This window comes from Artemia franciscana, chromosome 14, assembly GCF_032884065.1.
Source record: "Artemia franciscana chromosome 14, ASM3288406v1, whole genome shotgun sequence".
Classification (NCBI taxonomy): domain Eukaryota; kingdom Metazoa; phylum Arthropoda; class Branchiopoda; order Anostraca; family Artemiidae; genus Artemia; species Artemia franciscana.
The window spans coordinates 9,383,274-9,409,375 of record NC_088876.1 but is presented as its reverse complement, the minus strand read 5'-3'; the positions used below and the strand labels follow the sequence as shown (position 1 = coordinate 9,409,375).

The window sequence follows — 26,102 nt, the reverse complement described above, 5'->3', positions numbered from 1 at the left end:
GGAGAAAGAGTGAGGAAAATGAACGAGCATTTAGAGTTTTTGCGAGTTCAGGGTGCTATAAGAAGTTTGATAATTGATGGTAAGAAGACTAAGTCGCTAAGGCTAGGAATAAGTAAAGATGGAAAGGGAACAATGGGCAGCGAAAAGATTGATCAAGTGGACAGCTTCACTTACCTTGGTAGCATTATTAGTAAAGACGGCGGGAGCAGTGAAAATGTTAAAAGTAGAATATTAAAGGCCAAGGGTATTTTTTCACAATTAAAAAAAGTTTGGAAGAAAAGAAAGATAAGTCTGCGAGCCAAGATTAGAATATTGGAAGCTACAGTGATAGCAGTGGTCAAATAGGGTTCTGAAACATGAGCACTCAGGAAAACGGACAAAGATTTGCTAGATATTTTCCAGAGAAATTATATACGGATTGTTCTGGGTACCCACTCACTGACCGTATTTCAAACAGCAGGTCTTGCGAAAAGTATGGTTCAATCCGGCTTTCTCAAGTATATAATGAAAGAAAGGTTGAGATGGCTAGACACCTTCTGCGGATGAAGCAAAGAAGGACAAATTGCCGAAGATTGTCTTTTTCGGCCAATCGAAGAGGGCTAAACGCAAAGCAGGTCGTCTTCGATTGGGATGGGAGAATGTAAAGAAATATTTAAAGGATATGGGAACTTCCTGAGAGGATGTACAGAGGAAAGCTTTGAATAAATTAGGATGGAGAAGGAGCGTGCGAAGCTGTGTTGGCCTCACGTGGCTTGTTGCTTCGGTGAGTTGTTAATAGAAGTAGTAATTTACCTTCACGGAATACAGGAGATTTCTTTGTAGCCTATATTTCAAATAATGAAATGCTAATACCCAAGGGTGTATCCAAGATTTCTGTTAGGGGAGGGGGATATTTTATACACCGCTTTCCGGACAGGCAAATTCTAACTCTTGAATTCTTACCAAAAAGGTCTTTCAATAGGCCTTCAATTTGCTGATTAGGTCTTCCAGTTTAAAAAAAAGTAAATAGAAAGAATCCAGAACATGTGCTAAGACCCTTTATCTATCTAATGATTCATCATGGTGGTTCCTTAGTCATGTACGGTGGTTCTTTAGTAATTTATGCAATGCCAAAATTACGCTAATTAACGGCATACATACTGCAAATATGCTTAAGGGAATCACAGCCTAAATATCTTTAGCCCCTCCCCCATTTTTCAAGATCGACTTGGTGCATCCAATGCCCCCAAAGAGTTTTGGCTTGATCCAACGAGCCTTTTCTGAGATATTACAGAGAGACCAGTTTTTAGCCTGGCAACACATAATATATTTCTATTTATCTTTGAATTCTGGTTAAAACAAAAAACATTTTTAACCCCCCCCCAAAAAAAAAAACGAAGTCCCCTTACCCCCCCTTAAAACTACCTGCCAAAGGCTTCAATTCTACCCCCATACCCTAGCCTTTTCTGAGATACTGTAGTATTGCTAATTTGACAATCTTGATATACAAAATGTGTTTTAATTTACCTCTGCCCCTATCCCCCAGTTAAAACTTGGAATGAAAACCCTTTCTTTTACATGCGATTTTCATTTAATCTTAAAGTTATCCTGTACGGCTTCGACGATCATCGATTTGCTTTTGTATCGTTCACACTTTTTAAAGATTTTTTTTTTTATTGTTATTTATTGACAAGTATATGAACGACTTCCTTCAGACAGATAGGGAAAAATATTTGAGGTAAGGAGATAAGGATATAAATTTTCTTAACTTAACTTATTCTTCCTCCCTCCAATAAAGTTGCCAAGTGTGGGCTCTTAACCTCACCAGATCTAACTCAGTTTTCTTTTTAGTTTCTCATTCATTTTACATTTAACGATAATTAAGTAATCAATGAATCAATTAATTAAGTAATTCCCGCACTGATTCTCTTCAGCTTATGTCCTTTTCACGAAATAAATTTTCACATCTTGCAGGTTTGGCAAATATAAAAATTTCTGATTCTTAAAATTAAAAAAAATAACTAAAAAAAAACTTTTTTATAAGCCTAGGTCTATTTTTCTATTCTAGGTCTATTATAGACCTATCTCCTAAACGTTTCAACGCAATACCCTTGGTGCCGTTAGTTGCAGTATCCGTAGAAGAGGTATCAAAAGTAAAGCTAGAAGACATATTGTCTTCTAGCTAGTTCAAAGTCTTTCTCAACTAACCCTGAAATGTCTAACTTATTAATATAGGCCATTATAATGATATTGCTTTGTCACCGTATTGACAATATATATAGACCTATATCTATGTCTAGGCATGGGGCAGTGGGATGGGACGCAACTGTGACAGTATCGATTACGTTTGGAAAAAAAACTATTGAACGGAAAAAGAATTAGTAAACAGAATTACTCTTTTGTTGCAATTGTGGCTACTTTTGTCGCTACAAAAGAGTAAGCAGGACTGCTCTTTTGTTATTATGTAGTTGCTTTTATTGCTATTGTAGCTACTTTTGTTGCTATTGTAGCTACAAAAGAGTGAGCAGAATTACTCTTTTGTTGTTATGCAGTTACATTTATTGCTATTACAACTACTTTTGTAGCTATTATAGCTACAAAAGAGTAAACAGAATTACTCTTTTGTTGTTATGGTAGTTACTTCTGTTGCTATAGCTATTTTAGCTAAAAAAGAGAGTGCAGAATTGCTCTTTTCTTGTTAATGTAGCTACTTTTGTTACTATTGTAGCTACAAAAGAGTAAACTGAATTCCTCTTTTCTTGTTAATGTAGTTATTTGTTGCTATTGTCGCTACAAAGGAGTGCGCAGAATTACTCTTTTGTTGTAATTGTAGCTACTTTTGTCGCTACAAAAGAGTAAACAGGATTGCTCTTTTGTTGTTATGTAGTTACTTTTCTTGTTAATGTAGCTACTTTTGTTGCTATTGTAGCTACAAAAGAGTAAACAGAATTACTCTTTTGTTGTTACCTAGTTACCTTTCTTGTTATGTAGCTACTTTTGTTGCTATTGTAGCTACAAAATTACTCTTTTGTTGTTATTCAGTTACTTTTATTGCTATTACAACTACTTTTGTAGCTATTATAGCTACAAAAGAGTAAACAGAATTACTCTTTTGTTGTTATGGTAGTTACTTCCGTTGCTATTGCAGCTGCTTTTGTAGCTATTTTAGCTACAAAAGAGAGTGCAGAATTGCTCTTTTCTTGTTAATGTAGCTACTTTTGTTACTATTGTAGCTAAAAAAGAGTAAACTGAATTACTCTTTTCTTGTTAATGTAGTTATTTGTTGCTATTGTTGCTACAAAAGAGTGAGCAGAATTACTCTTTTGTTGTAATTGTAGCTACTTTTGTCGCTACAAAAGAGTAAACAGGATTGCTCTTTTGTTGTTATGTAGTTACTTTTCTTGTTAATGTAGCTACTTTTGTTGTAATTGTAGCTACAAAAGAGTAAACAGAATTATTCTTTTCTTGTTAATGTAGCTACTTTTGTTGCTACTGTAGCTACAAAAAAGTAAACAGAATTACTCTTTTGTTGTTATCTAGTTACTTTTATTGCTATTGCAGCAGCTTTTGTTGCTATTTCAGCTACAAAAGAGTGGGCAGAATTATTCTTTTCTTGTTAGTGTAGCTACTTTTGTTTTGCTATTGTAGCTACAAAAGAGTAAACAGAATTATTCTTTTCTTGTTAATGTAGCTACTTTTGTTGATATTTTAGCTACAAAAAACAGAATTACTCTTTTGTTGTTATTTAGTTATTTTTATTGCTATTGTAGCAGCTTTTTTTGCTATTTCAGCTACAAAAGAGTGTGCAGAATTATTCTTTTCTTGTTAATGTTGCTACTTTTGTTGCTACTGTAACTACAAAAAAGTAAACAGAATCACTCTTTTGTTGTTATGTAGTTACTTTTATTGCTATCAGGGACCGGACCAGATTAAATTAGAAATAGTCGTTTTCCCGATTTGACCATCTGGGGGGGGGGGGGAGTGGGGGGCCGGTTAATTCGGAAACAATAGAAAAAATTAGGTATTTTTAACTTATGAGCGGGTGATGGGATCTTAATGAAATTTGACGTTTGGAATGATATTGTGTCTCAGAGCTCTTATTTTAAATTCCGACCGGATCTGATTACATTGGGGGAGTTGGAGGAGGGAAACCTAAAATCTTGGAAAACACTTAGAGTGGAGGGATCGGGATGAAACTTGATTGCAAAAATAAGCACAAGTCCCAGATACATAATTGACATAATCGGAACGGATCCGCTTTCTTTGGAATAGTAGGGGGGGGGGGGGTAATTCTGAAGAATTAGAAAAAATGAGGTATTTTTAACTTACGAACAGGTGATCGGATCTCAATGAAATTTAATGTTTAGAAGGGTATTGTGTCTTTGAGCTCTTATTTTAAATCCCGACTGGATCTGGTGACATTGGGGGGGAGGGGGAGTTAGAAGGGGTAAACCTAAGGCTTGGAAAACACTTAGAGTGGAGGGATCGAGATGAAACTTGGTGGGAAAAATAAACACAAGTCCTAGATACATGATTGACATAAACGGAACGGATCTGCTCTCTTTGGGGTAGTTAGGGGGGGGGGTTATTTCTGAAAAATTTGAAAAAATGAGGTATTTTTAACTTACGAACGGGTGATCGGATCTCTATGAAACTTGATATTTAGAAGGATATCGTGTCTCAAAGCTCTTATTTTAACCCCGACCGGATCGGGTGACATTGGGGGGGGGGGAGTTGGGAGGGGGAAACCTAAAACTTAGAAAACACTTAGAGTGGAGGGATCGGGATGAAACTTGGTGGGAAAAATAAGCACAAGTCCTATATACGTGATTGACATAACCGGAATGGTTCTGCTCTCTTTGGGGTAGTTGGGGGAGGGGTTAATTCTGAAAAATTAGAAAAAATGAAGTATTTTTAACTTACGAACGGGTGATCGGATCTCAATGAAATTTGATATCTAGAAGGATATCGTGTCTCAAAGTTCTTATTTTAAATCCTGACTGGACCTGGTGACATTGGGGGAAGTTTGGGGTGGGGGAACCTAAAATCATGGAAAACGCTTTGATTGGAGGGATCGGGATGAAACTTGGTGGGGAAAATAAGCAGAAGTCTTACATACGTGATTTACATATTTGACACGGATCCGCTCTATTGGGGGGAGGGTTAATTCTGAAAAATGAGAAAAAATGACGTATTTTTCACTTACGAAGGAGTGACCGGAAATCTTAGAAAATACTTAAAGCGCTGAGATCAGGATGGAATTGGATGGGAAGAATAGAAACCTGTCTAAGATACGTGACTGACATAACCGGACCGGATCTGCTCTCTTTGTTGGAATTGGGGGGGGGGTAATTTTAAAAATTGAGGTATTTGTAACATACGAAAGGGTGACCAGATCTTAATGAAATTTGATATTTAGAAGGATCTTGTGCTTTAAAGTTCTAATTTTACATTCCGACCAGATCCTGTGACATTGGGGGGAGTTGGAGGGGGAAACTGGAATTCTTGGAAAACGTGAAAATTGGGGTATTTTTATCTTACGAATAGATGATCGGATCTTAATGAAATTTGATTTTTAGAAGGAATCCATGTCTCAGAGGTCTTATTTCAAATCCCGACCAGATCTTTTGACATTGGGGTAGTTGGAGGGGGAAAGCTTGGAAAAACACTTGGAGTGGAGGAATCGGGATGAAGCTTGGTGGATAGAATAAACAAATGTCCTTGATACGTGATTGACAGAATCGTACTGGATTCACTCTCTTTGGGGGATTTGGAGGGAGGGGTTCAGTCATTTGGCGAGTTTGGTGCTTCTGGACGTGCTAGGACGATGAAAGTTGGTAGGCGTGTCAGGGAGCTGCACAATTTGACTTGATAGAGTCGTTTTCCCAGATTCGACCATCTGGGGGGCTAAAGGGAGAGGACAAATTAGAAAAAATTAGGTATGTATAACTTACGAGTGGGTGATCGGATCTTAAGGAATTTTGATATTTAGAAGGCCATCGTGACTCAGAGCTCTTATTTTAAATCCTGACCGGCATTAAGCCTCTTATTTTCCTTTTTAAATCAATCTATTGATTCATAGAATTTTGTTAGAGCTCATACCATATGATCTCTTGGCTCTTCTCGCCTCGTCACAAGTGCCATATGAGCTCTTAGCTCTTGTTGAATATCAAATTTTTAACAACCGAAAAACATAAACCGTAATTTGGTTTACACCATTCGCCATATATCGTAAGCCACAGAATTGGAGGTAATGTCACAAAATGTGAACAACTGAGAGCCATTAACATTAAATTTAGATTTTAAAAAATTACCACAAGCCGTAATTCGGTTTAAAACTTTAATCATAAACCGTAAGCATCAGAACTGGAGTTCCTGGCATTAATTTTTTGAGTATCAAATTTTGAAGAACTGAAAACCATAAACCGTTCTTGATTACAATAGCAATAAAATAAAGAATTTTATACATTTTTCTGTGGGCCGGGAGAAGAGCTCGTAAACTTAAAAAACAGCTTTTGAAAAAACACTTTTCGCGTGCTGACCAATGGTCAGCGTTTCACAGGTACCGTTGTTCTGATTCATTGCCTTCGGCCGAGAGTGCAATGCATGGATAGGGGCAAATGATCTAACACTTCCCGTATTTTCCCCCCAGATTTCTCCAGGTACTCATTTGGAGCTGGGTCTAACGAGAAAAATTATACATCATATTACTGAAATAAACACAACTATTCTTGCCTATATTTCTTATTAAAGAAATAACATTGACATGCCACTCCACCTATCGCCAACACACGACCATTTGAGACAATACTAACTTAATAGTACCTCAGGGAGTGCAGAAAGGCCATACCCAAACGATTACAAAATAATAAATTTAGGACACCTACACCAAATATGTTTTCAATTTTTAAAGCAATTAAGGACACGCGCAGCCTTATTCTGTATCTTTTGAAGTGGAATAATATTAGACAGAAACCTATTTAGGTAAACCAATCCAACATAATCAAAATGAGATTGTACTAAAGTAAAATAAAGTGACTAAAGTGCGGAGTGAGGAATTATATGTTTTAACCGGTTCATAATACCAACGCCACATGAGGCTTTCGCACGAATAACATTGATGTGATCCTTTCATGAAAGATTATCTTCGATAATCACACCTAGATAACAAATTTTTCTTAATCTTTCAATAGACGGTATGCCATGTTCAAGCATAACGCAAATGTTAGTTAGTTGTGGCGGCTTGCCCCCAACTCTACAAAGAATAATAAGTTTAGTATTTTTTTCTTATTAAGCACAAGCTTATTGTCATCAATCCATTTCGAATACGACTGTATACATGGGAAATATTTATTTGAAGCTCATTTAAAGATTTACCACACTCAGAAGCAGTTGTAAAATTCGTAATTCGGGTTAAACTACTAACCATAAATCGTAAGCAAAAGAATCGGAGCTCTTGGCATAGGTGATACACCCGGTCATATATGTAATAAGTTCTGTTCGTTTTAAGTTTTAATGCTGCTCCATACTTTCCATTGAAAAAATCTTTTTTTTATTCAATATTAATAAAATATTACCAAAAAGAGAAAACTTGAGATAACGAAGAAAAATAAGGTAAATCACAGCTAGTGAAAACATAGAAAAGTGTAGGTTATTCGGCCGTGGATTTAGTTAACGGTCTTCAGCGCATAAAAAAATAACATATGTACAGAAGTCCACAGAACAATATAAAAAGACAAATATTATAAAAAAAAGTAAAGTAATTGTGAGAACCACCTTTGCCGAGTCGGTTGATTTTTGAATTAAAATGAAATAGTTGTGGGCATCAAGTCATTACTAATTGTAGAAAAAGCCAAGACCTATAGTCCAATAAATGAGAGGCAATTCTGGCATTAATAGCCCCCCCCTCCTCTTATAAGGATTGCATAAAAATGATGTTAGTTGATTTTTGAATTAAAATGGAATAGTTTTGGGCATCAAGTCATGGCCAATTGTAGAAAAAGCCAAGACAGATAGTCCAATTGAGTGAGAGGCAATTCTGGCATTAATACCCCTCCCCCTTTTATAAGGATTGTATAAAAATGATGTTAGTTGATCTTTGAATTAAAATTGAATAGTTTTGGGCATCAAGTCACGGCTAATTGTAGAAAAAGCCAAGACAGATAGTCCAATTGAGTGAGAAACGATTCTGGCTTTAATAGCCCCCCCCCCCCTTATTAGGATTGTATAAAATGTTGTATGTTCATTTGCTAATAGTTATGTTTATCTATTAGCCGTCCATGCGTCATTCCTGGGGCAGTAGACAAAAGGTAGATAAGTCATAGAGCTACGACAGTGATAGAACCTATAGTTTTCCAAGTGTTTGGTTAAGTGCCTCTCTTATTAGACCAACATTTGTTTGTTATCATTTAGCAAGTCACGCCTGCCTTGAGTCTTAGGCAGATTGACAAAAAATTTAAAATTGACATAGGACCATTAGATTGCCCGAAATGAGAGGGCAATCTTATCTTCTTGTATCAATGTTAGGCAGATTGAACTTTTTTTCTTTTTTTTTTTGAGGGGCTCAGGGCCTTAGTTTACCAACCTTTCTCCTCTGCTTCCACTTATATTTTGCGAATGTATAGCTTTTTATATCGAACTTTTTTAAGTGTCGAGGAGGAGGGGGCGGAAATCTTGGAAAACGCTTAAAGTGGAGATCAGGATAAAATTTAGTGGAAAGAATAAGCCCAAGTCCAAGATAGTTGACTAAAATAACCGGGCCGAATCCACTCTCTTTGGTGGAGTTGCGGAGGGGGGGGGGGAGTATTTCGGACAAATTGAAAAAAATGAGGTATATTTAACTCATGAACGGGTGATCAGATCTTACTGAAATTTGATATTGAGAAGGATCTTGTGCTTAGAACTCTGATTTTAAATCCCGACCAGATCTGGTGACATTGAAGGGGGTTGGAGGGGGAAACCGGAATTCTTCGAAAACGTGAAAATCGCGATATTGTACGAAGGGGTGATCGGATCTTAATAAAACTTGATAGCGAGCACTGAGGATTTAAAATGCGTTCTCAATAACTCTCTGTGCTCTTGACAGTTTGTAGTTGTAGATTTTCTGTTCGAGTGATAGATTCCTTACTCGCCCATAAGGTCTCATGTTTTCTTTAAGAGGGAAAGCTTCATTGCCCACAAATACACAAGGTAGTTTTTCATTCAATCTCGGAGGTTCAGCTGACTAAGGGATGAGTAGCCTTCCTTCGCACAGAGCACTTCCGAATGCAGATCGAATAAAAATCCCACTATCATTTTCTCGGCCTTTGGCTCCAACGTCAACATACAGAAGCTTGAATCTCGCATCACCGATTCCTAGGACACTGATGCTGAAAAAAAAACCCTATGAAATCCATAATAGCCTGAACTACCGTTTGGTGGAGCCTGTATTCTACAGTGCTTTCCATCTATAGCTCCGATACAGTTGGCAAACTGCCAGAGCTCCTCCAATTACTTTACTACCAATTTTAAATCTTCTTTTCTTGGAGGTTTCATGTAAAGAGGTTGCAGAGATTCCCAAATTTCTGCACATGTTTCTCTAACCACAAAAGAAATTGTAGAGGTTGAGATCCGAAACAGAAGTAACAGGGAATACATGGAATCACCAGAAGCTAGGCATCTGAAACAAAATACAAAATATAATGTTTTCTACATTGACTAGTCTTTTGTTGTGTTTGTATTTTCTGCTCCATTTTGGCAATTTTCAGCGCTAATACTAGGTTCAGATGCATAGAATTTTCCTTGAAGGTTGAAAGAAAATCCTTAAAAGGTGAAATGAAATCTGTTCAGACGTAAAGAGACGTTTTTATTGAAATTCTATAGCGAATCCTTGTGATGGCTCTTGTGCTTTGAGGTAAACTAATGGTAGTTTGTTCCGGGGTTATTTTTGAGTAAAATTAAATGATGCATAATATTGTAAGGCTTAAAGAGATTTTGATGATAAAGTATAAATTTCATTAAAAAGGTAATAACCAAAACCGTCTTTTTCCCGCATTCATAGCGTCTATTTCTTTTTATGTTTTGTGTATTTATATTTCAGGTCTATTTCCATTGATTTTCTAATAACCTCTTTAAAATCTACTTCTTCTTGAAGAAACATCGCGTTTTCTTTACGCAATATTGAAAATCTTATCACCCTTATAAGGTCAATTAAAAAAAAGATCAACTCGAAAATCCTCTCGCCCTTATAGGAATCCTTTCACCCTCTGAGGATTTTGTTAAAATCCCATGCATCTGAACCTAGCATAATGCCAACCACTGAGCAGTGACATTCACAGTACCATTATTAGCCGTTAAACCAGCATAAAGGTTTAAACCATCGGAAGGCCAGAAATTTTGGTCGTTTAATCTCTTCTTAAGGGGTTTTTGCACATCTCCTGAAAAGGAAAGGCCTGAAAAAACATTACTGTAAACATTGTTGGTACAGATACTGCTTTAGACTTCCTTTATTCAGAAGGTCTAACCCACTGAAAGGACCACTAAAATGAGTGGTAAAAGCTATCATGGAAGCATGCCTTGGAAACCGTATAAACTGTTGACGTTCACAACTGAGGGCTAGCACTGGAGGGCCCAACAGTATTGATTTAAAAAGCAAGACAAAATCAGTGATTTCATAAATAGCAACGAAGACCACGCTGCTTTTCCATCACAAAACAAGAAACACGCTTAGAAAATAATAGGGGAAATGTTCTCTAGACAGTAGAATTCAGTTCAGTGAACATTTCGGCCTTATGTCCAAGGGCCGTCCTCAGCGCAACACAAGCAAAAATATAAAAGCGGAAATTACATTAAGATGTGCATTTTAAAACTAAAAATGTTTTCAAAAGCTTACAAATAAACCCTACCATCATTACTTCCACGAAGTTCAACCAGTACTAATAAATATAGATAGGTGAGGTGAACATTCATTCAAATAAAATAAAAATAATTAAATACAAGCTTTTAAAGTTAATCTTGCTGTTTTGCAAGCAAGACTTAAAGGCCTTTTTGTAAAAGGTTCACTACTTCTATATATTGGTTCCGTAAAATATTTTGTTATATCATTTTTAATTGAATTTGTGCATAAAGAATTTAATGAGTATTCCCCTAAGTCTCTATTTAAAGCAATATTATGATTTATTTTCAGTCTTAATTTCAATTGATTCCCAAACTACCTGTTTTATTGCTCACTGAATTGAATTCCACTGTCTTAAGAAAATTTTTCCTATTATTTTCTAAGTGTGTTTCTTTGTTTATCAGTCACTTGATAAAGACACAACACTTTTCATTCATTTCAGACCCAAATCCTTTCTTAAAGTGAAAAATGAGGCTTTTCTGATTTGATAAAATATTTACATATGGTACAGTATAGTTAAAGCTAGATTTGCTTTTCGAGGTATAGCTTCTCTCATAAATGTATCCTCTTTGTGAAGTAAAGGAGACACCAAGTCAAAATTAAAATTAAACTGCTCTTCACTCATCTGATATGTCTGGACGAACTTGTCTCCATAATGATCTTCCATCTCTTTATTTAAAGTTGCCATCATCCCATGCCTATCCCTCAACTAGAAGGAAGAAACTGCAAAGTAATATGTTGCTATGGGCTAAGGTTGAAAGGCTCATTCAAAATCCGGTGGCATATATTTTGTTTTATGAGGTGCTACAGCTCAGCATAGTTATGTAGCTGGAGGCAGCTTTTATTCAAGTGTAAGGAAGAAATGAGGCTTCAAAGTACTTTTGCTGATTTTTACTGTTTTTTCTCTTTAGGTTTTCACTTTTAAAAGGATAGCAAAAGCAAAAAGCTTTGAAAATTTGATCTTTCACATCAAATGGTATCTGCTCGCATGTGAAAATCTCGAAAAAGCCTGTTTGTGTCGGGTCCCTAAACTGCACCTTTTCACTGGGTACACATTCCAGGAAAACAGCTAGTGATGTTCATGACTAGTCCATTTCAACTTTCTCCAAATTGTTTCTTTATATTAAAAAATAAATCATTATTAAAGCCCAAATACTTCTTCTATATAGCTAGTCAAGACATATGCATACCATTTGATTCTTCTGTTCAATTCTCTGTCTAAATTTAACAATCATTTAACAAGTCCGATCTTTAAACTAGTTAAAATAAATTTAACTAATCAACTAGTCCCTCCTCATGCAGGTACATCTATTGCTTTCCTTAAGGATCAGTGAAGATAAAATACCCCTTGGAGACTGAACACAAATATGACGACAAAACAAACTATTTGAAAGATGACAAAGATATTAAAAAACAATTTAATTGCCCTAAGTCACTTTTATTACAATTTTCACTACTATCCCATAAACTATACACTTTATATAGGCACACTAATTGTGAAACAGAATCCAAAATAATTCCAGCAGGGTTTGTATTTATATAAGAGCTATAAACAAGCATATTGAATCCTTAATTTTGCGATATTCCGATATGGAATTAAAAAAAAACTTGTTTTTATTCAATTTCTGAACGTTTTTGAATTAAGCATGTTTTGATTTTGGCTCACCGCACATGAATAATTAAAACGAAATTTGCTTATTCTTTTTTTTGGCTAAATGGCTTTCTCATAGTTTTGATCGGGCGATTTTAAAAAAGGGATGGGGGAGGAGGCCTAGTCGCCCTTCAGTTTTTGTTTACTTAAAAATGCAACTAGAACTTTTTTTTACTAACTTTTTTATTAGTAATAAATATAAGTAACTTAAGAATTAACTTACATAACGAACTTCTATGTTTGTATATTTTTATTACCCCTCGTCAATACCTCACTCTTTAAACTAAGGCTTAAATTTTGTCCCAGTTCTTTAAGAATGACCCCTAAATCACAAAGGCCGTAGAATAAATAGTTGTAATTACTAAAACTACTTCAGTATAAAGAGCGAGGTATTGTGGAGGAGACGGGCCCCTTTATATACGTAATAATTTATGTTCGTTTTAGGTTTTAATGTTGCTCCTTACTACCATCTGGAAAAACTTTTTTAATTTATTTTCTCATTGTTCTTTTTGAAATAATACTAGAAAATCCTGCGCTCCCTTTATGGAAATTCTCCTCCCTCATGATACATTCCTCTATAGAGAGATCCTCCTAAGTACCCCCTTCCCCGACCTCCCTCTCCCCCTCAACACGAAAAAATCCCCCTGAAAATGTTTGTACTCTTACCAATAACTATTACTATATGTAAACAATGGTCAAAGTTTTTAACTTGCAGCCCGTCCCTCGGGGACTGTGTATTAAGTTATCCCAAAAGATATAATTATTAGATTTTCGACTATGCTGAACAAAATGGCTATCTCAAAATTTTGATCCGGTGTTTTTGGAAAAAATTACTGTGGGAGAGGGGCTCTGTGCCCTCCAAGTTTTTGGTCACTTAAAAAGGACAGCTTTTAATTTCTGCTAAAAATTAAATAAAGTTTTTTTTTACTTTCAGTTTAAAGACCTTATTTTTATTGATTTAACAGTATCCAAGATCATTTACCATTGTACATAGAGCATTGTAAGATCAGAAAAGAATTGAATATTCAACAGAACGCAAATGGCACTACAAGTTTTAGGCTTTTGCGGTTTGGAAGAGAAGAAAAGAGCAATAGTTAACTTCTGTTTGTTGTAATTTTTGCTGGTTTCATGTTTGATTTCAATATTCAAATAGTGATGACAGCAGTCAAGCATGGTTCTGAAACGTTGGTGCTCTGAAAGACGGAAGAGGATTTACTTCATGTTTTCCAATGATATTGCCTACAGATTTTTTTGGGTACCCGTCTGACTGACCGTAACTCTAAAGTATGGTCAAATTCTGCTTTATAGGACCATAAGGACAGAAAGGTTGAGATGTCTAGGGTATGTTATGCGGTATCTAGAGCTAAGCGAAGAGCAGTCCGTCCCTGGACTTTGGTGGGAGGACGTCTAAAGAAAAGATTTGAGGAGCGCTGGAGTTTTTAGCTGTGTTGGCTCCAGGTGGCTTGATGCTTCCTTGAGTTGTCAGTAGTGGTAGTATTGTGCGGTGAACATTTTCATATTGAACATTATTAAGATACTTCATTATCAAAACCAAGATGTGAGTCCCACGTGACTGACCGTATCTAAACACTAAGCTTTACGAAAAATGTGGTTTAGTCCCGGTTTCTAAGGCTACCTCCTTGGAAGGAACTTCCTGAGAGGATGTAAAGAGGGAAGCTTTGGATACATTAGGATGGAGGAGGAGCGTGAAAGAGACTTGGCACTGTGGTGAGCTATTAGTAGTAGTAGCAGTAGAATATTTCGAATTCACGTCTGGAGCCCATTATAAAAAAAAGACTTAGGCTAAATTAAACAGAACATATAAAGAAAGACAATAAACACAATTCACAAATTACTAACTTCCAATATCACCATGCAATTAGTACGAATTTGCAAAACATAATGATAAATTAGATTGTCTATGGTACAGTTGAAGTCAGAAACATCTTAAGAGCTTCCAATGTCACCATGCAAATAGCCCGAATACACAAAACCGAATAATAAATTAAGTTGTCTCTGGTACAATTGTAATTTGAAATATCTTAAGAACTTCCAATATCACCATGTAAATAGCATGAACACAACAAGCGGAATGACAAGTTAGGTTCTTTCTGGTACCAGCTTGGTAGTAACAGCTTTGTAGTACGATTAAGAAGAAAATTTTATACACTGAAAAATGCTGATTATCTGGAAGAAACTGTTGCTTTGATTTTCACCCTTTTTAACTTGCTTCTCTTATAAGGATTCATTTAATAATAAAGGTAAAATCTCTTCATGCAGTAGACAAGCATTTACTTCTGTTTCAATTTTTAAAGCAACTTATAAGATGCCAGGCGAAGGAGAGAGAAGTGCTACTGTTAACAGAGTCTATGCAAAGAGGAACAAAGAGATTACTTGTAAAAATGTTCCGAATCAAAACATTTTTCTTCTTTTTGCTAGCTTAAAGTTACTGATAAAATGGTAAATCATATTTAAGATAGGTGAATTATGTTTTCTCCAGAGAAGAGATTTCCTTATGATTCTAGATTTGCTGCTAAGCAGTAGTTAATCTGTTAAGCCAGATATGTTTTCTCTTCAACAATCAGGAATGTCGTGCCAAAGCACAGGGGCATGGAGCAATAATCTCTCCTTTCTCTTTACTCGTTGCGATTGCTTACCTGCGATGCTTTTGAGGCTTATACGGATAACTTTGGTCCCACTCAAACTTGCACCGTTTGCATCGTGATTTAAAAAGAAGTTACGAGACTACGATGAATTTTTCTCGATTCTGACTCGATCAATTTCTAGTTACTCCTGAAAAAAATCAGGATATACACAGTGAGTTCAAGTCATGCAGCAAAACGCAATGAAAATGAATTATGAATTAGTGAGTCATACCATAGAGTTTGAATCCTCAAGTTCAACTGCACGGTCTGTTGAATGGGGCATCAAGTTCAGAGTTTGACAAAAAAAAGCAAGTCTTGTTGGAGCTTTTTTGAACCTATTTTTGTTTCCAATAGCCATAAAAAATCTTCGTTGACCTTTACTCGGAATGTGCAGGGTTTATTAAGGTTGAGATTAAAACTTACAGGATATATAAACATAAAAAAAATTTACGAAGGATCCTCCATTTTAATAGTAGGCCATTTCAAAATCCAAACAGTTTCGAATTAACAACGAACAATCTGAATTTAATAAAGAGAAAGAGAAATATCAACTAAAATAGGGAAAGTTAAAATCTGAAATTTTCTTTTCAAGGTTAATTGATAAATTTTGAATCAGCTGAGGAAAACCTTATAATAAGATTCGGGCATCGTCTATCTTTCTGTATTTGAAAGGTAAAGAAATATAAATAGACTAGACGGTAATTTTTTTATGTTCTGACAAAGAAAAAATTACTTAAGACTTATAGCTTGATATATAGCAAAAGTAGCAAGAGTGAATCGACTAGTGGTTTTTTTCCTATTTTTTTTGGTTCGGGGGGGGGGGGGCGAGGCAATAGCCCATTCTGGCCTAAGCCTCAGCTGATTTTCGATACTCTAAGCAAAACACGAACAATAATTGCGCATTATCTGAGGGCATTGTCTTTTGTAGGTGTGTGGCTCGTGTTCAACAAGATCATACATTTTTTCAACTTGTTACGATCATTTTGAGGGAGACTTGGATCTAAAAAATAGAGCCCTATTAGTATCTGATCCGAAGATTACATTGTTGCCTATGACCAAAAAAAACTAAAAAAATTCATTCATTTTTCAAACATTTTCAGCAAGGATGCTTAAGTCGTTCGCACAACCTAAGTCTAGGAGAGTTTCACTTAAGGGTTCTGCAATCGCCTATGCTGTGCCCCCTGTCAAAGTTCATCAGAATAATCCATACAAATGGGAAAAGAACGTAACCCTACTTAACTCCTGATTTAATACGAAACCTGCCGCTAGCCTCATTCCAGCAACTAAACATAGCAATTTTATCCTCGTACATAGCACTATTAGATTTAATGAGTTCATCTGGCATTCCATATAAGGATAGGACCTTTGCTGAAGCTCTTCTATCAATTCAAATCAGACACTTGTTCACAATCTATAAATCTGAGGAATAAACGGGGTTGATGACACGGGCATTTCTCAATTATGAATCTAAGAGTAAGAATTTGGTCAACACAAATTTAATTGCGGAATTCCTTTCACAAAGTTATACGTCCAAAATTCACTTTCAGGTAGTATTAGAACATTCAAGCTATATTGTCGTTTATCATACGCAGCACAAAAGTCCTGCCAAAGTAAAGAGCAATGAGGGCCCAATATATATTTTTTTTTCTCCAAGGCCATTTCTATAGAAGAACTTGTAGAAACTTCGAAAGTGGCTATATCGATACAAAAGGAAAAGTTCTAGAACTCTATTTAAGATGTCGAAAGTCATTGTAGGATAGCCAGTCACCCTCCCACACAAATCAATTCCCAAATACATCCAATCACATCATATTCATACTCAAATACATCCATTTTGTTCATTATAGTTGAAAGGTCCAGTAACAATGTCTCTGGGGATGTCGACCCCCTCCCCCCCCCTAGAGGCCTCGGGACATGGGCTGTAGGTAATAGAATTTACCTATTCTTTACTATTGTTATTGTAATGTTCCTGTTATTGTAATAGTTTTTGTTCTTGAGAAAGGCAGGCATGTTTGACCTTTAGTGTCCAAAAAGACGAAGGGCATTCATGTGAAGCTTTCAGAGAATATGGGTGTATTAAGTTGGAACTTTAAGGAAATGATGAGAGGGATGATCAGCTGACCAAAAAGACAATATTTGCAGGCTACTAACACTACTACTAATGATCGTACTACTACTGCTACTACTACTAATGCTACAATATTTAGTGCTTCTGTAGCGACTACAATCAAGGATGAGGATACTGAAGTGAAAATTGGAGGAAATGTTGAGGGGAAAGTTGAACTAAACTAAAACATACTACGTGCATACAGATTGTCAAAAGGGTGGATCAGCAATGCCTTAGAGACGACTTACCATATCAAATTGAAACTTCCACGAGATTATGGGGGGATGTTCAACTGACCAAAAGACAACACCTGCATACAACTACAGCTATCAATACTGCTGCTGCTACTACTACTACTACTTCTCCTACTGCCATCATTGACACTAGTTGATACTCCTACTATGATAGTAGTACTATTAAGGCTAATGGTATAAAAGTGAAATGTACCAGAATATTTGAGGGAAATTTGGACTAAATAAAAAGAACTATATGCATACATATAGTCAAAAGGTGCGTCTGAGAAATGGATTACAAAACCTATTAAGTCGGAAGCTTAAGAGAATGCTTAAAGAGGAGGGTCAATTGAAAAAAGTAATGTGCGGACGCTACTACTAATACTACTACCATTACTACCACTGTAATATATTCAGCCCCATCCAAGAGAGGAGCTTTTGTAATCGATAAATCAAGTTTTTCACTCCGGTTGCTCCAGAGCTGAATAGGTAACCACTAACATAAATCATCTACAACACTTAAAGTTATTGGTGATGCTCATCGTACCGTGTCTTCTAACCGCATATTTCCCTGTGCATTATTTACCCTAGGGCATGCGCAACCGTAGATTTTGTCATGAATAATTTTCGTTTGCAAGTCGTTGTGATACTTGATGTCATATGTCTTCTAACCGCAAATTTAGCTGTGCAGCAGTTTCTCTTACGATTCACAGTGAGTCTTGCTTTCACTAATCTTCTAGCCTTAGATTTCGTTGGCCCTAATTTTAGTTGGCAGTTCGTTATGATGCTTGTTGTCGCATGTCTTCTAACCATAATTTTCGTTGCACGTCGTTTTCGTTTGGAGTTCGTTCTGATTCTCGCTGTCTATTGTATTCTAACCGCATATTTTGATGTGAGCAATTTTCTTTTACGATTAGACATGATCTTGTTGTTGCTTGTCTTCAGACCATAAATTTCATTGTGCATCTTTTAGCTTGAAGTTCAGCGTGCTTCTCGCTGTTGTTTGCCTTCTAACTTTAGATTTCGATGTGCATCATTTTCATTTCTGGTTCGTTGCGATGCTCATTGCCACATGTCTTTTAACCAGAGATTTCGTTGTGCTTCATTTCAGACATTTTCCCCTTTCTTTTGTTTTAACTATTCGGGTACATTCGTCATCCTGTATAATTTTGCTTGACGTCATATATACCAAAAAATATTCAAGAGCTCATATGACACTTGTGACGAGGTCGGAACTTAAAATTAGACTCGGTACTAAAATTGTCGATTTCATCGTCCTAGCACGTCAAGAAGCACCAAACACGCAAAAGCACTAAAAATCCCTCAAACTCCCCCAAAGAGATCGATCCGGTTACCTTATGTCAACCACGTATCTATAACTTGTACCTATTCTCGAACTTACCAAAGTACTAGAAATCCCGCCAACTCCCCCAAAGAGAACAGATTCAGTCCGGTTATGTCAATCACGTATCTAGAGATTGTGCTTATTCTTCCCATCAAGTTTCATCCCGATTTCTTCACTCTAAGAGTTTTCCAAGACTTCCGATTTCCAAGATTTCCGTTTCCCCCCTCCACCCCCCTATGCCCCCGGATCCGATCCAAATTAAAAATGGAGCCTCTGAGACATGAGATCTTTCTATATATCAAGTTGCATTAAGATCCGATCACCCATTCGTAAGATAAACATACCTCCATTTTCACGATTTCCCTCCCTCCAGCTCCCCCAGATGGTCGAATCGGGAAATGATTCTTATCAAGTCAATTTGTACAGGTCCCTAACACGCCTACCAATTTTCATCGTCCTAGCTCGTCCAGAAGCACCAAACTCGCCAAAGCACTGGAAATCCTCCTCGACTCCGACAAAGAGAGCGGACTTGGTCCGGTTATGTCAATCACATATCTAGAACTTGAGATTAGTCTTCCCACCAAGTTTAATCCCGATCTCTCCTCTCTAAGCGTTTTCCAAATTTTTCAGTTTCCCCCCCCAACTCCCCCCAATGTCACCGGATCCGGTCGGGATTTAAAATAAGAGCTCTGGGACACAAGGTCCATCTAAACATCAAATTTCATTAAGATCCGATCACCGGTTCGTAAGTTAAAAATAGCTCATTTTTTCTAATTTTTCCGAATTACCCCACCCCCATCTCCCTCAAAAAGATCGGATTCAGTCCAGTTATGTCAATCACGTATCTACGACCTGTTCTTATTCTTCCTACCAAGTTTCATCCCGATCTCTTCCCTCTAAGAACTTTCAAAGATTTCCTGTTTTCCCCTCCAACTCCCCCCAATATCCCCAGACACGGTCGGGATTTAAAGTAAGAGCTTTGAGACACGACAATCTTTTAAATATCAAATTTCATTAAGATCCAATCACCCCTTCGTTAGCTAAAAATACCTCAATTTTTCTTATTTTTCCGAATTGACCGTCCCTCAACCCCCCCCCCCACCCCAGAAGGTCGAATCCGGGAAATTGGTAAATACCAAGTGCCGTAAAAACGAATTTGCCTAAAATCCTAAATACATCTAGATCCTCTTTTGAAGCTGATAAATACTAATGTGTCAATATTCAGAAAAAGTTATCGAGCCGTTTTCGAGAAACAATTATTGCTCTCTTAAAAAGGTAGAGATATATATCATGATAAATAAAATCAAATGAGTTCATGAATTTGTTTCAGTAATTTTTTTTTACCTGGATGATTTATTAGCCTCCCATTGTCTAAGTTCATCTTCCATAATTGGCATATACTGCAACCAAAAAACGAAGCTTTTTGTTTTGATTTTTTGTCCATTCTAGAAAGCGAATACGCCAGTATCAATTCTTTCAAGCTAAAAAGGGAGAAAAGTGTTATATTTATATACTACCCATGTATATAACCTTCTAGCGATTTGCCACTAAATTATTCGAGCATAACTATACGACAGCCGAACTATACGCAGTTATACTATACGACATTTTTCCAGATTAGTTATAGAATCATGAAAATACACACTGTAAAAATAAAATTGAAGGAATATCCTGTATGCACAACGACAATGTCAACCTGATCGCCAAGAAACTTCGTGAAGCTGTTGAGTATACTGTTGATATATTTTAGGCCTAAAAATTCCCATCCCTAGAAGGCCCTCTTCATAATTTTTGCGGTGACTGAAATGGATTTTATCAACTAACTGGTCATTTCTACTGCTTCATTTGGCTGATATTACTGTTGAAATTACTTAATCAAAACCAACAACAAATAAACACGCGTCTACGATCTTTCTCCTGAAAAAAAAGAAAAAAAATCCGAACGTCTGAAGGGAAGAGCTTGATACTTCCACAGTAGGGTACACTAATATGCTAAATCTAATCACAGGACTAACGTACATAATGCTATACTAATGTAGCTAGCGTCAGGGGGCCTGCAAAGAACATTAAAAATCAAAAAATAGAAAGTGGAACACATTAAAAAATACTTATATTTTGTTTTTCAATTACAAAAAACGTAGAAGAAGCAATTTCCTTTGGAATGAGCTCTTAAACAGCTTCTATGATTTTCCAGTTGCCTGCTATTTTGTTCTATCATACAGCTTAAAAAGGATGCCAAATTTTATCTGATCCAAACTTATTAATATTAATTTTTATGTAGCGTTTCACTGGCTTTGGGGATTGAATTGAGTTTTTCTATTTGTACAACGAAATAATCAATTTATAAGCTTTATGGTTGTAGTTTAAGCCTTTCCTGGTCGCTCATTACTTTAACTTCAGCAATTGACACATAATAATAGATTCCAGATCAATTTCGCAGTATATGTAGCTATGAACTCTTTCGTGCTTTTGTATTAATGAACATAATATTCTACTATAAAAAAAAATATCTCTTAGTATGAAACTACATTCAAATATTCATGCAATATATAGCCAACGCTCAACATATATATATATAAGCACCAGGGATGCTCAAAAAACAGAGTTTGTAGTCTTGTTCACAATTGGGGGTTAAAGTGATAAGCTCTTGAACCTTACAACTGACTTGTGCAGAAGAATGAGAAGGAATGAAAAAAAGAATAAAAACTGAAAAAAATTGAGTATTACTCACCATATCTCCTTCTTTCTTTGACACATTCTGTACAAGTTATTTATGCTAAATACTGAACCATAAAAACTAAAATTAACGAGAAAGAGGATATGAGGGATTTAGGTGGCACAGGCACAGAGATATAATAAACTTCTTCCAAAATTTTTGAAGAAATATGGGAAAAACAAGTTCACATAATATGCCTGAAAAGGTACTTTTAGCATGTCAGACACCTATCCTTGCCCCCACCTCAAATTAGATTAAAATTGAAAATTAATCAAAAATATCACTTGAGTAAGTAACTGAAAATAAAGAGAAAAGAGAGGGTACTGTCCTATGATTCTCTTGTTAAAAAGGGGACTTGAATTCCATTTGTTTATTTTTTTCTAATGTCTATTCTTAAATTCCTTTTCAGCGTTGAGTAAAATAATCATTCATGAGGAAAAATTTATGCATCTTCATGTTTCAATCCTCTTCATTAACAGCCTTAAACCGAATTGAGGTAAAATTTTACCACTGTTCAGCATACACGAAAAAATTTAATTAATACTAACGATTCCACTTCTAATTCCATCACTAATGATTTGCAGCAAAGTAAGCATCTTCTGTGCTTTTATTCCTGGTGAAGTATTATTTACTACTTCAAGGTACCTGTCCATAAAATATATCTTGCTATAATCTTCAGTTTTTCCATATCCACTTTGCTTGGCAATTGTTGAAATACAAACGTTCAAATACCTTCCCAAGTACGACAAAGAGTCGTTATTGTTTTCAATCAGACTCATTTTCTAGAATAGAAGAAACAAAGATAATAATACTCTTTGAAAAAAATGGAAATTTAAGCTTCAAACTACTTGCACTTTTCGTACTTATATTGTCAATGCCAACATGAAAGAACGAGATTTTTTCAATGCAAGCCGGATTCAAGTTTAATGCTTGCATCTCTTTAGCTCAATACGAAATTCAGTTCAGAGCACGTTACTGAATATTAGTGGTAGCATACAGTCATTTCTCCTCTGACTACATAAAAAGAATTAAATTTGATATAACACGTTTTAAAATTAAATCTATGGTGGCATTTATAATTAAAACTATAATGGTCTTTAAAATCTTGACATCCTGTGACCAAACGTTACAAGATATCAGAAGAAGAAATGTAGGTCAGGCACAATTAATGTCTACTGATATGTCACTTTACATATATTATTGTCTCTAAACGCTGAATTCAAGCTGAAGCCAGTAATAAATTCAGAAAAAGAAATTCCTGAGAAATCTTGGGTTTGCAAAACTCCTAAAAGAAATATTACCAATATCCAAAAACCTGCAATTTAATGATAAATTTTGCAAAGTGGAAGATCTAGCAATAAGAAGGGCAGTAGAAGTGATCACAGAGAGAGTAAGAGAATAACAACTCCTGGCTAATTTTGTAGGATAAAGAAACAATTGCAAACAAAGAGGGGCCCCATCGGCAGCCGTATCGCTTCAGTCCACTAATTGGTTCACGGTCAGACTTAATGGAGTTCTTTTAGGATTTTGAATAGCCTCCGTGCCTTTTTTCTGGCCTGGGAGTGCTTTGCATCAAAGTTCCCTAGAAACAAAAGGAGCCATCAGGCCTGCACCAGGCATTGCCGAACCAGGAAAGATAGCAGCAGCATATCCAGGTCAAGTTTCTGTTTGAAATACTGTCTTATTAGTTCATTCTGGACTCGGTCATCTAGATTCATTGTGACAATCAAAGTTGCCACACCTAAAGATCTATCACTATTTCTAGTGATTTTTTTATGTTGCCAAGTGATTTTCTTCTAGCTAAGTGATTTATAGCAATCTTTGTTCTAAAACAAGTGGTTTTTCTCTAAAACTAGTGATTTTTCACGATATAGCGTTTGGATTGATGATTCGAACGAATAAATCATACAAGAAGCTAATTAATAAAAGAAACAACACGAAATAGTGATTCACTACAGTTCCTAATGTTCCAGATCAGTATTTATGCAAATACACCGCCTTTGAAACTTCCAATTTACCAGCATATGTTGTTACCAGATATAAACCTCAGAGCGTTATCATCAAGATAATAAGAGAACCTAGTTAATCGCCAAACTGAAAAAATGATCAATACTTCCTATTTCACAACATTTGCTCAGGTCAAATTTTTGTCTCCATATTTATGGATCTTTTTTTTTTCTCTGTAATCTTTTCTATTAACACCTTTGAAAATGGGGTAAACGGTGGATATGAATACACCCTCTACATCTGCAAATGCAAAAGATATGGAGTCAATGAAAAATTAGGAGGTTGGTATAATCTTCTAATAAAAAAGAAATCATTGAAAAAGAAAATTGAACTTGGTGTTTTTATGGCACTTGATATCTGCCAAGTGACATATAGCGATCGCAAATTGTGTCGGTTGGTCTGTCTGTCTGTCCTGGTTTTGCTAGTTTTGGAACTTCCAGGTAAGCAAGGATGATGAAATTTGGCAGGCGTATCAGGAACCAGACAAGATTAAATTAGATTTCTCTGATACGACCATCTGGGTGGGGGGGGGAGTGGGGGAACGGATTTGATATTTAGAAGGATTTCGGGTCTCAGAGCTGTTGTTTTAAATCCCGACCGGATCCGGTGACATTGGGGAAATTTGGTGGGGGGGGGGAGCCTAAAATCTTGGAAAACGCTTAGAGTGGAGGGATCAGGATGAAACTTGGTGAGAAAAATAAGCAGAAGTCCTAGATACGTGATTGAAATGACCGGAACGGATCCACTCTATTTGGGGGAGTTTGGGTGGGGGGATTGGGAACCGGAAATCTTGGAAAACACTTAAAGCGGAGAGATCAGGATGAAACTTGGTGGGATGAATAAAAACAAGTCCAAGACATGTGACTGACATAACTTGACAAAATCTGCTCTCTTTTTGCGGAGTTGGGAGGGGGGGGGCGCAATTTGGAAACATTAGAAAAAATTAGGTATTTGTAACTTACGAACGGTTGATCAGGTCTTAATGAAATTTGATATTTAGAAGGATCTTGTGCTTTAAAGCTCTCATTTAAAATCCCAACCAGATCCGGTGACATTGGAGGGAGTTGGAGGGGGAAGCCGAAATTCTTGGAAAATGTGAAAATTGAGGTATCTTTATCTTACGAATGGCCGATCCGATCTTAATGAAACTTGATACATAGAAGGATCTTATGTCTCAGGTGCTCCATTTTCAATCCAAATCGGATCCGGGGACATAGGGGGTCGGGGGGGGGGAAACAAAAATCTAAATCTAAAACAAAAATCCAATATGTCTTGATGATTTCAACTTAGTATCCTAAGCCATTCTTATGATATTAGAATCTTTTTTATAGACTGCGTGCACATAGTGTCTTTTGATCTAGTTCAAAACACCCCTTAACGTTCTCCAAAGTTTTACCTTTATACCCTCAGCCTTTTTTGACACACCAAGAATCAAACATTATCTCTTTTATAAAATAGTAAATCCTGCATGTCTTATTGTTCAGATTGGACAGATTCAATCGGCATATTGTTCAATGAGTAGATTGCATAATTAACAATCCTTGCCCTGGGGCTCTGGGGGGGTAGAGAATCATTGAAGACATAGCTATTCGATATTTTGGTTATTTTGAACAATAAGACTTTCTCAAAATTTCGGACCGATGCTAAAGAAGCAGCACCTAAATATGGCCAGGGGGCCGGTTGCCCTCCGCTTACTCTTCAACATCCGTTTCAACATACCCTGAGAATTTCAACTGGATGCTCTCAGATGTTCCTTTAACATTGTTGATACACGGTTTTGACAAGCAGCATACACATAATGTGTTTTGATTGTGTTCTTCATCACTCTCAACATTTCCCCAAAATTTCGCCTTAGTATGCTAAGCCTTTTTGGAGGCCAAGGCTCAAACATGCCCCCTTTCTATAGGCAGCCCAATAGTGCTACCCAAGTAAAGGGCAATGTATTATCACTTATTATTTATTTTATTTTTTAGACCAGGGCATGTAATATAGAAAAGGTTGTTGTAGAGACCCTTTGATATGTTCAATTGGAAATTGAAGTGGTTAGGGTTCTTTTTAAAAGACATCCTCTTTTACCCAATTGCATCTAATAAAAATCACGAGATAGTAATTTTGCTCACAATAGTCCAAAGAGAATATAACAATGTCTTCAGGGTAGACACAACCCCAGAGCCCAGGAGCAAGGGTTGTAAGTTATACCCCAGGGCATATAAGGCTTATGTAGAACGGGTGGTCAAATAAACTACAGATTGGAAGGAGGCTTATTTGATTTTAAATCAGAAGTTCTAACGCTTTTTTAAGAGTCAAAGTGAATGTAGGGCAACCACCCCCCCCCCAAGCTTACCATTCTTAAAACACATCCAATCAAAATTGTAAGAGCAATTTTTTTCAGCATTATTGAAAGATCTAATAATTATATCTTTGGATGTCAACCACCCCACAGTCCTCAGTGCAATTTGTTCATTGCTTACATATTGCATATATTATTGAGAAAGGTATGTATTTTTAACTTTACTTTCCAAAAAGACGAAGGTCATTCAGGTTAG

General features: G+C 36.3%; 1 long non-coding RNA gene across 1 annotated transcript; it reads right to left on the bottom strand.

Annotated features, from left to right (window-relative positions):
- Positions 1 to 15,003: 15,003 nt before the first annotated feature.
- Positions 15,004 to 22,325, bottom strand: LOC136035816 (uncharacterized). The gene is made up of 3 exons (XR_010619515.1): positions 22,098 to 22,325; positions 20,178 to 20,314; positions 15,004 to 15,296 (listed from the first exon to the last, which is right to left on the bottom strand). It is a non-coding gene; the product is annotated as an uncharacterized LOC136035816 (long non-coding RNA).
- Between the last annotated feature and the right edge of the window lie 3,777 nt (positions 22,326 to 26,102).